At 35.7% G+C, this 7,917-nt stretch overlaps 1 long non-coding RNA gene across 1 annotated transcript in view; it reads right to left on the bottom strand.

Moving 5' to 3' along the window:
• Positions 1–359: 359 nt before the first annotated feature.
• LOC111740181 overlaps positions 360–7,917 on the bottom strand; it is a 380,482-nt gene continuing 372,924 nt past the window's right edge. Inside the window, exons 4-5 of the long non-coding RNA XR_002780475.1 lie at positions 5,770–5,824; positions 360–576 (exon numbers count right to left, since the gene is read on the bottom strand). This is a non-coding gene — a long non-coding RNA (uncharacterized LOC111740181). The remainder of the gene's footprint in view (positions 577–5,769; positions 5,825–7,917) is intronic.

The raw sequence follows: 7,917 nt of genomic DNA, 5'->3' as shown, positions 1-7,917 counted from the left end.
TTTTGATCTCATCCAGAAACTCTCTCACAGACACGCCCAGAAATAACGATTAACTGAGTATCTGAGGACTCCGTGACCCAGTTGAGTTGGCACATGAAATCAACCATCATAGCAATCTTTTAGATAGCTGAGTTATACACACTGATCACATTCATTCATGTATTCATTCAGCTAGTGAATCAACAAAACTTTCTTTTGTGTGTTAGGCATTATAACAAGCTGAATACTCAAAGATAAATAAATGTCATTCTGTCCTCAAGATTACAAAATTTATTGGTCTCTCTGATGAACAACTATTACCCATAATATAATGTAAAAATTATCCCCAGAATATATCCTATGATCCTTACTTATTGAAACATTTAGTCGTTTGTAAATGTTTAAAATATATAGGTTCGATAGTTTATAAATGGAAGCCAAGCTCAAGCTACATTTTTATAGGTGAAGTCTTGAAATCCAGAGATAAAGCATTAATTAGCTGCTGTGAGCTTTAGTTCTCTCTGTTGGCGTCTCTCAGAAGCTGTATTCCACAAGGCGGGTCTCTTTGGTTATGTCCCCACTGGATAGGTCTCTAGTCTGAGGAAGTGAAAATTGAAGAAGTATGTGTAAACTTTTGTTTCAGTTTCTCCAGAAGCATATTTGGTACAGTGGGAATGAAAGATGAAGGTAGCAGAGAAAAGTCTGGTTTATCCTGCCAACCAATAAAATGAAAGTGTCACCTCAAATATGGGGCATTAAAGAATAAAGGGATTAAACAAATTATATAGGAGAGTGACTTTGGAATTAAAATCTAATGTAGGGTAAGGGATAAACAGAAGCAAGGAATGGGATATACCACTTAATGTGTCTTTTGTAGAAAATGAACTTGATTTAGGAGGGACGCTCAGACTAATAATTTGCTTTATGTGCCCATCAATTCATTTCAGCCGCTAGCCTGGTGGTTTTTGGAAAAAAAAAAAAAATCGTAGAATTACGGGAAAAAAAGGATTGAGAGATAATACTGTGTAGCTGTTAAGAATTTAGAATCTGGATTCAGAGATACGAGTCGGAACCCAGTTTTGCTATTTAAGAGCTGTGACACCATGGGGGAGACAGTTTATTTCCTGAGGCTTATTTCATCATCTGTAGTATGAGAATGATGATCATACCTAATTCTTAGGGACGATGCAAACACCACATGGAGGGTGACTGAACCAGAGGGAGTGCTCAAGTGTCAGTCACATAGGTTATTTCATGTAATCTTTACGGCATTGTGAGTAGCTATTATTAGCTCCATTCAATGGATGAGAGACATGAGGCTCACAGATTTAAAATATGTACCAAATCTACACAGATAGTCAATGGAAGTTCTGGAGCTGAAACACATATTTGCCAGCTTTGTAAACTCAAACTCTTTCTACTCTCCCATGCAACCTGCATCCTATTGTAGAATCTCTCTTATTCGTGCATCTTTCATTTCCTCACTTACATTTTCAGCTCTCAGAAAGCAGGCTGAGTCTCGACTTTCTTCGTATCCCCCGCATTGTCTAATTTAGTGAAGGTGATCAGTTCATCAGTACTTGTTGATTGCTTTGTTTGATAAAAAATAATTCCTGCTATTTTCAGGATATAGGTACCTGTTCTGTTAGATTTATACCTAAGTATTTTATTTTATTTAAAGCAATGGTAAATAATATTTTGTTTTTAATTTCAGCTTCACATGGTTTTTTATTATATAAAAATGATTGACTTTTATGTATTGGTCTTATAACTTATGACCTCACTGAATTCAATTAGTTCTAGCAAGATTTTTTTTTTTTTTTTTGCAGGGAGGGGTGAGTTGAGTGTGGTGGATTCCTTGAAATTTTCTATGTAGACAATCATGGCACTCACAAGTGGTCACTATTTTCTTTTTCCAACCTGTACACCTTTTATTTCTTTGTCTTCCCTATTGCAGTAGCTAGAATATCCAGGACTTTGCTGAATAAGAGAGAAGACAGCAGGTATCAGTGCCCTGTGCCCAATCACGGAGGGAAAGAATAGCTTTCTATTCTCACATTAAGGATAATGTTAGCAGAAGGATTTTTGTAGGTTCTCTTTATAAAGCTGGGGAAGTTTCCTTCAATTCTTAGTTTTCCGAGAGTTTTTATCATAAGGTGTTGTTGGATTTTGTCAAATTCGTTCTCTGAATTAATTACTATGATGATATGATTTTTCTTTTTAGCCTGTTGATATGTTATTATACACTAATATATTTGTAAATGTTGAATCAGCCTTCACACCCAGAATAAATCCCACTTGGTCATGGTATTGTAAATTTTTTCATACATTGCTCTATCTAGTTTGTTATTATTTTTGAGGTATTTTGTATCTAAGTTCATGAGATACTGGTCTGTTTTACCGCCTTTATCTGCTTTTGGTATCAGGGTATTAATACTGGTCTTATTAAATGAGATAGGAAGTGTCTCCTCTATTGTGGTTATGCTTTTTCTCTCTCCCTTTCTTTTTTGTCAGTCTTGCTAGAGGTTTATTAATGCTGTCATTTTTTTTAGGAATCAGATTTTTGTTTCATTGACTTTTTCTATTGCGTTCCTGTTTTAATGTCATTTTTGCTTTCTTCTGTTTCCTTTGGGTTTATTGTACTATTGTTTTCTAGATTCTTGAGGTATGAATGGATATCACTCATGCGAGATACCATCTCTTTTGTAATGTAAGGTTGTAGTGCTATCAATATCCTTGTCGGCACTGCATCCCACATATTTTGATATGTTCTACTTTTACTTTCGTTCAGTTCTATGTATGAATTACGTCTGTTGAGACTTCCTTTTTGATTTACGAGTTATTTAGCAGTGTGCTGTTCAATTGACAAGTACGTATAGATTTTCCTGTGGTCTTTCTGTTATTGATTCCTAGTTGTACCATTATGGTCAGAGAATATGGTGTGAATGGTTAAATTATTTAAAATTTGTTCAGATTGGTTTTACGGTCCAAGATATTTCTATCTTGAGAGTTCCATGGGAGCTAGAAAAACAACAGTATTCTGTTTGTGTTGAGTTGAGTACTCTATGTATGCAAATTAGGTATCGTCTGCATATTATTATAATGAACGCCTTTTAGAAAATAGGAAGCTTAGAAAAGACAAGCAACTTACCTAAAATAACACAGCCACAGAATAGAGGAATTGGCTCTTGAACCTAATTCTATCTGATTCCAAAGGCTGTACTCTCCCCCAATATTTTAGTGTTTCCCAAACCTTAGAAATAAACAGACTTCTTTTAAAAGAAACAAATCTGTTTAATATTGATGTTGATTTAAATGACTTTTATTATGATGGTGCTAAAATATGCACAAATCTATAGATGTAACTCCCTATGCCTATACAATTTTAAGCTGTAAAATTCAACTGCATTTACAATTAAATGCAGACAAAAGATGCAACTTGGTAAAATTTAATTTAGTAACATTTATTTAATGTGATGGATGTTGTCGTTTACTTGAAACTAAAAACCACTCAGAAAGGAACATGGCATTCACTATTGAGGATCAAGTTCTTTCGCAATCATTATGCCCATACATCTGCATGCTGTGAGATCAGTCATTTTTTCCACCGTTCTTCTCTGTTCCAACTACTGCAAAACTATAACATGATGTCATTTGGCCCTCACTTGGCAGAAATTCATCATTTACATAGTAATTTTGCCTCCATTTTTTTTTTTTTTTCACATCAGCCCAGGATAAAGTAGAACTACTTGGGTACGATGAACTCACAACAAAAATTACTCAAATTAAAAAGTCTTTGCACAGCAAAAGAAACCATCAACAAAACAAAAAGACAACCTACTGAATGGAAGAAGATATTCGCCAATGTTACATCTGATAAGGGGTTAACATCCAAAATACATAAAGAACTCATACAACTTAACAGCAAAAAAAAAAACCCAAAAAACCCCAAACCCCAAACAATCTGATTAAAATATGAGTAGAAGACCTGAACAGACATTTCTCGAAAGAAGGCATACAGAAAGCCAATAAATGTATGAAAAAATGCTCGACATTACTAATCATTAAAGAAATTAAAACCACAATGAGGTATTACTTCACACGTGTCGGAATCACTATCAAAAAATCAACAAACAGGTGTTGGCAAGGATGTGGAGAAAAGGGAACCCTCGGGCACCCTCGGTGGGATTGCAAATTGGTGCAGCCACTATGGAAAACAGTACGTTGGTTCCTTAAAAGATTAAAAATAGAACTGCCATATTACCTAGGAATTCCACTTCTGGGTGTTTATCCTAAGAAGCCTAAAACATTGATTCAAAAAGATATAAGCATCCCTATGTTCACTGCAGCATTACTTACAATAGACAAGAAATGGAAGCAACCTATGCATCCATCTACATATGAATGGATAAAGAAGAAGTGGTACATTCATGGAACATTACTTGGTCATAAAAAAGAATAAAATCTTACCTTTTGCAACAACATGGATGAAACTAGAGAGTATTTTGCTAAGTGAAATAAGTCAGATAGAGAAAAACAAATATCATATGATTTTACGTATGTGTGGAATCTAAAAAAACAAAAACAAAATAAATGAATAAACAAACAAAAAACTCATAGATACAGAGAAAAAACTGATGGTTACCAGATGGGAGGGGGCTTGGGGAAGTTGGGTGAAATAGGGGAAGGGATTAAGAAGTACAAATTAGCAGTCACAAAATAGTCTCAGGGATGTAAAATACAGTATAAGGAATACAGTCAATAATATTGTAATAACTATGTATGGAGTCAAGGGGTACTACACTTATCAGGGGGATCATTTCATAAGTTATATAATGTCCAACCACTATGCGATACACCTGAAACTAATATAGTATTGAATGTCAACTGCAATTGAAAAATAAAACTAGATAGAACACTATTAAGATCTTTGGATATGGGATAATTATTGGTTGTGAGGTTGCCATCAGATGGTCCAAAATATGCTTGTTTACATATTTTTAGATTGCCATTGATATGAAATTTCCAAATTAAAAATTCTCATGGACTCTTGGGAATGTGTTCAAGGATCCCCAGAGCACCAAAAACCTTAGTTTAGGAAATTCTGAGCTGTTTACTGTTGGTCTAATTGCTGCCTCCTCCTGTCTTGAAGAAGCTCCAGTTTATGTCATAAATGATTTTAGAATAATATTTGGGTCACACTAAAGTAGAGTTGGCTGGAAGGAGGTAAGGAGCAACACCTGAATTACCTTTCCAAAGTTTTGTACAATGTAAAGTAACAAAGATATTCTTTCTGGACATGTAGAATTAACAATGTTTGAGAGGGATGGTTTTCATTTATGGCTCAGTTTGGTGGTTGAGAAAAAAGTCATGATTATGAAGGACTATTATTTCACTGATTTTAAGGGGACAATCAATGACGACTCTTATCTAGCATGTTATCATTTACAAAGGGCTTTCTCCCACTTGATTGTCTTCCATTTTCAACCACATCCAGACGAAGGCATTTCTCAAAGTAATAATCATAAATCGGGGAGTGGATATTTAAACCAAGTGTCCTAAATTCTAGCTTCTCTACTGTGTGCTATTCCAGTCCATTTCCCATTAAGAGTAGTGCTATGTATATATGCATTCTCTCCCAGACACAAATAAGAAAAAAATGTATCTTATACCTTGCACTATTCCTGAGTTTCTCTATTCAGAGACAAGGAAGTTAGAACTTCCACAGATGTCACAGCAAAATGTTAAGAGCACGGGGCTGTGGATTTAGATTGCATCTTTAACACTTACCAGTTCGGTGACTGTGGGGAAGTTATTTGGGCTCTCCAAGCTGCACTATCCTCATCTGAAAAATAAAAATGACAGTGCTGTTCTCATGAGGTTATTCTGAATATTAAGTAAGAAAATATCTATCAAGAGCTTGGCGTGATACCTGTGTGTGGCACTAATAATATATTTATTCTTCGAATACTTTTAAAATGCTTTTTATATTGTCAATTAATAACCTCATATAACAACCCTATGAATTAAATATTATTTTATTCATATTTGACAGATGTGAAGACTATGGTTCAGAGACTGAATTATCTAACGACGCACAGCTAGTAAGTGATGAAGGTAAAATTTGAACCCAGACCCGTGGACCCCAAATCTGTGTTCCAGAGTCTGTGCTTATGGGAAGGCTCTATGTCAGTTCTCCATGTTTGCTAGCTCATAGAATTATAACTGGAGAAATGGATTCTGTTATTTAATCTCCCATCTTGCCATGACATCTCAGACTTTTCCTGGAATACCATTCAAATCTTTTACCCTGCTTAAAGACTTAGCTCCATCTAATACAATCACTCCTCTTCCTCACTACAGTCTTATTAAGGTTAAATATTCCCCTCAAAATATTGCCATGATCCGAGCCCTGCTTTCCTTTTCAATCTCATCCCCTTCTACTCCCTCCCAAATTTGACACTCTAGGAATCCAGACTATTTGTAGTTCTCTGAGTATACCATTCAGTTTTATTGTACTTTGATGCACTTTTTTTTTCCCCCTATAAATCTGGCCATATTTTTATGAATGGCTGAACTTTTTACATTTTTTAAAATTCATTTCAAACATCCTTCATACAGGAAGGCTTTTCTGATATCCTTACTTGTACTTCCTGAATTCTAGACATGATTACATTCGCATTTTCTGATTGAGAAAGTATCCTGATTCTGAAAAGAAAAAAGGCATTCAAGAATACCGGGAGTATCAATTACTATGCAGAATGGTGACATGGGGATTTGTATATCAGAGTTGCTTTGGGCAAAGACCAAATAGCAAGTAAACCAAATATTATTGCCAGATTTCTTGCTGGAACAACGGCAGCGCTGAGTGAATTCAGCTCTGGTTGTGTGCATGTATCAAGACATCTTTGTATGATACTTTGTGATCAGCAAAACTCAGCACATGTTCTCTCTCCCAAGGCCTCCCCACCTCTTCTCTCTCCCTCCCAACCCTTGTTATTAAGCTCATATTTGTCAAGAAAAATTTGGCCTCTATGAATTCAATTTGTTTACATTTGACTCATCGAAAATGTTTTGTAAGAGAGGTTGGTGTCCAAGAAGCCTCATGAGCCTCCTCTGTGGATCTTTAAGACATTTTTTTCCTGAGCACTGAGAGACTGTTTCTGGCCAAATCCAAGCAAACGGGAATTTCAAATGACTTAAGACTGTTAAAGGGATCAAAATATATGCATTAACATACTGGCATGTGCTCTCTGTCCTCAAGTTATACATCTATGCACCGGGAAGGTTTTCGATTTCTCCCCGAAGGTAAATTTCAGGAAGTGGATAGTTGCACAACATGACCCAAGGAACCCTTCTTAAAATATTACATAGTGCTTTGGGTCCTACTGGGATTTCTTTGTCCTTGATGTCACTACCATTTCAAAATCAGAAGGCACCACTTCCCACACAACAACTACTCTGAGTTAAGGACTTCTTTCAGAATGACCTTTGGCTTCCTGCCAGCTAAGGTAGAGTGGGGTTCTTCCTGCCAAGCCACCTGGCTCCTCGCTTCCTGGCTATCCCAGGTAGTTAGGCCCAGTCTGTAGAAGAGCAAACAAGCCTCGGAAAAGATAATGCAATCCATGTGTCCCAGCATAAATGTCTCTGTTTTTACTGCGTGGCTGTAAGTCATTTATTCAAAGATTCCAAATTATATTTTAAAAGTTCAACAAATAGTTCATTGTACAACAGACGGGCACTTAATTAGAAACTGCAGTTCTTTTCTCATTTTATGTAATATTATAATGGCCCTTTTCTTCTATTATCCAAATATTGTAGCTAATTTATCTTGTAAGATGTCTTATTCAGTACACAGAAAAGTAGTGTGACTATATACAAGTTAGACAATTATGGCCTCATTTAAGAACACTTCTTAATATTTCTTCCTGGCCACTT

This window comes from Pteropus vampyrus, unplaced genomic scaffold (assembly GCF_000151845.1).
Source record: "Pteropus vampyrus isolate Shadow unplaced genomic scaffold, Pvam_2.0 Scaffold59, whole genome shotgun sequence".
NCBI classification, from domain to species: Eukaryota; Metazoa; Chordata; class Mammalia; order Chiroptera; family Pteropodidae; genus Pteropus; species Pteropus vampyrus.
Note: the sequence above shows the minus strand (reverse complement) of the source record. Positions and strands in the feature narration are given on the sequence as shown.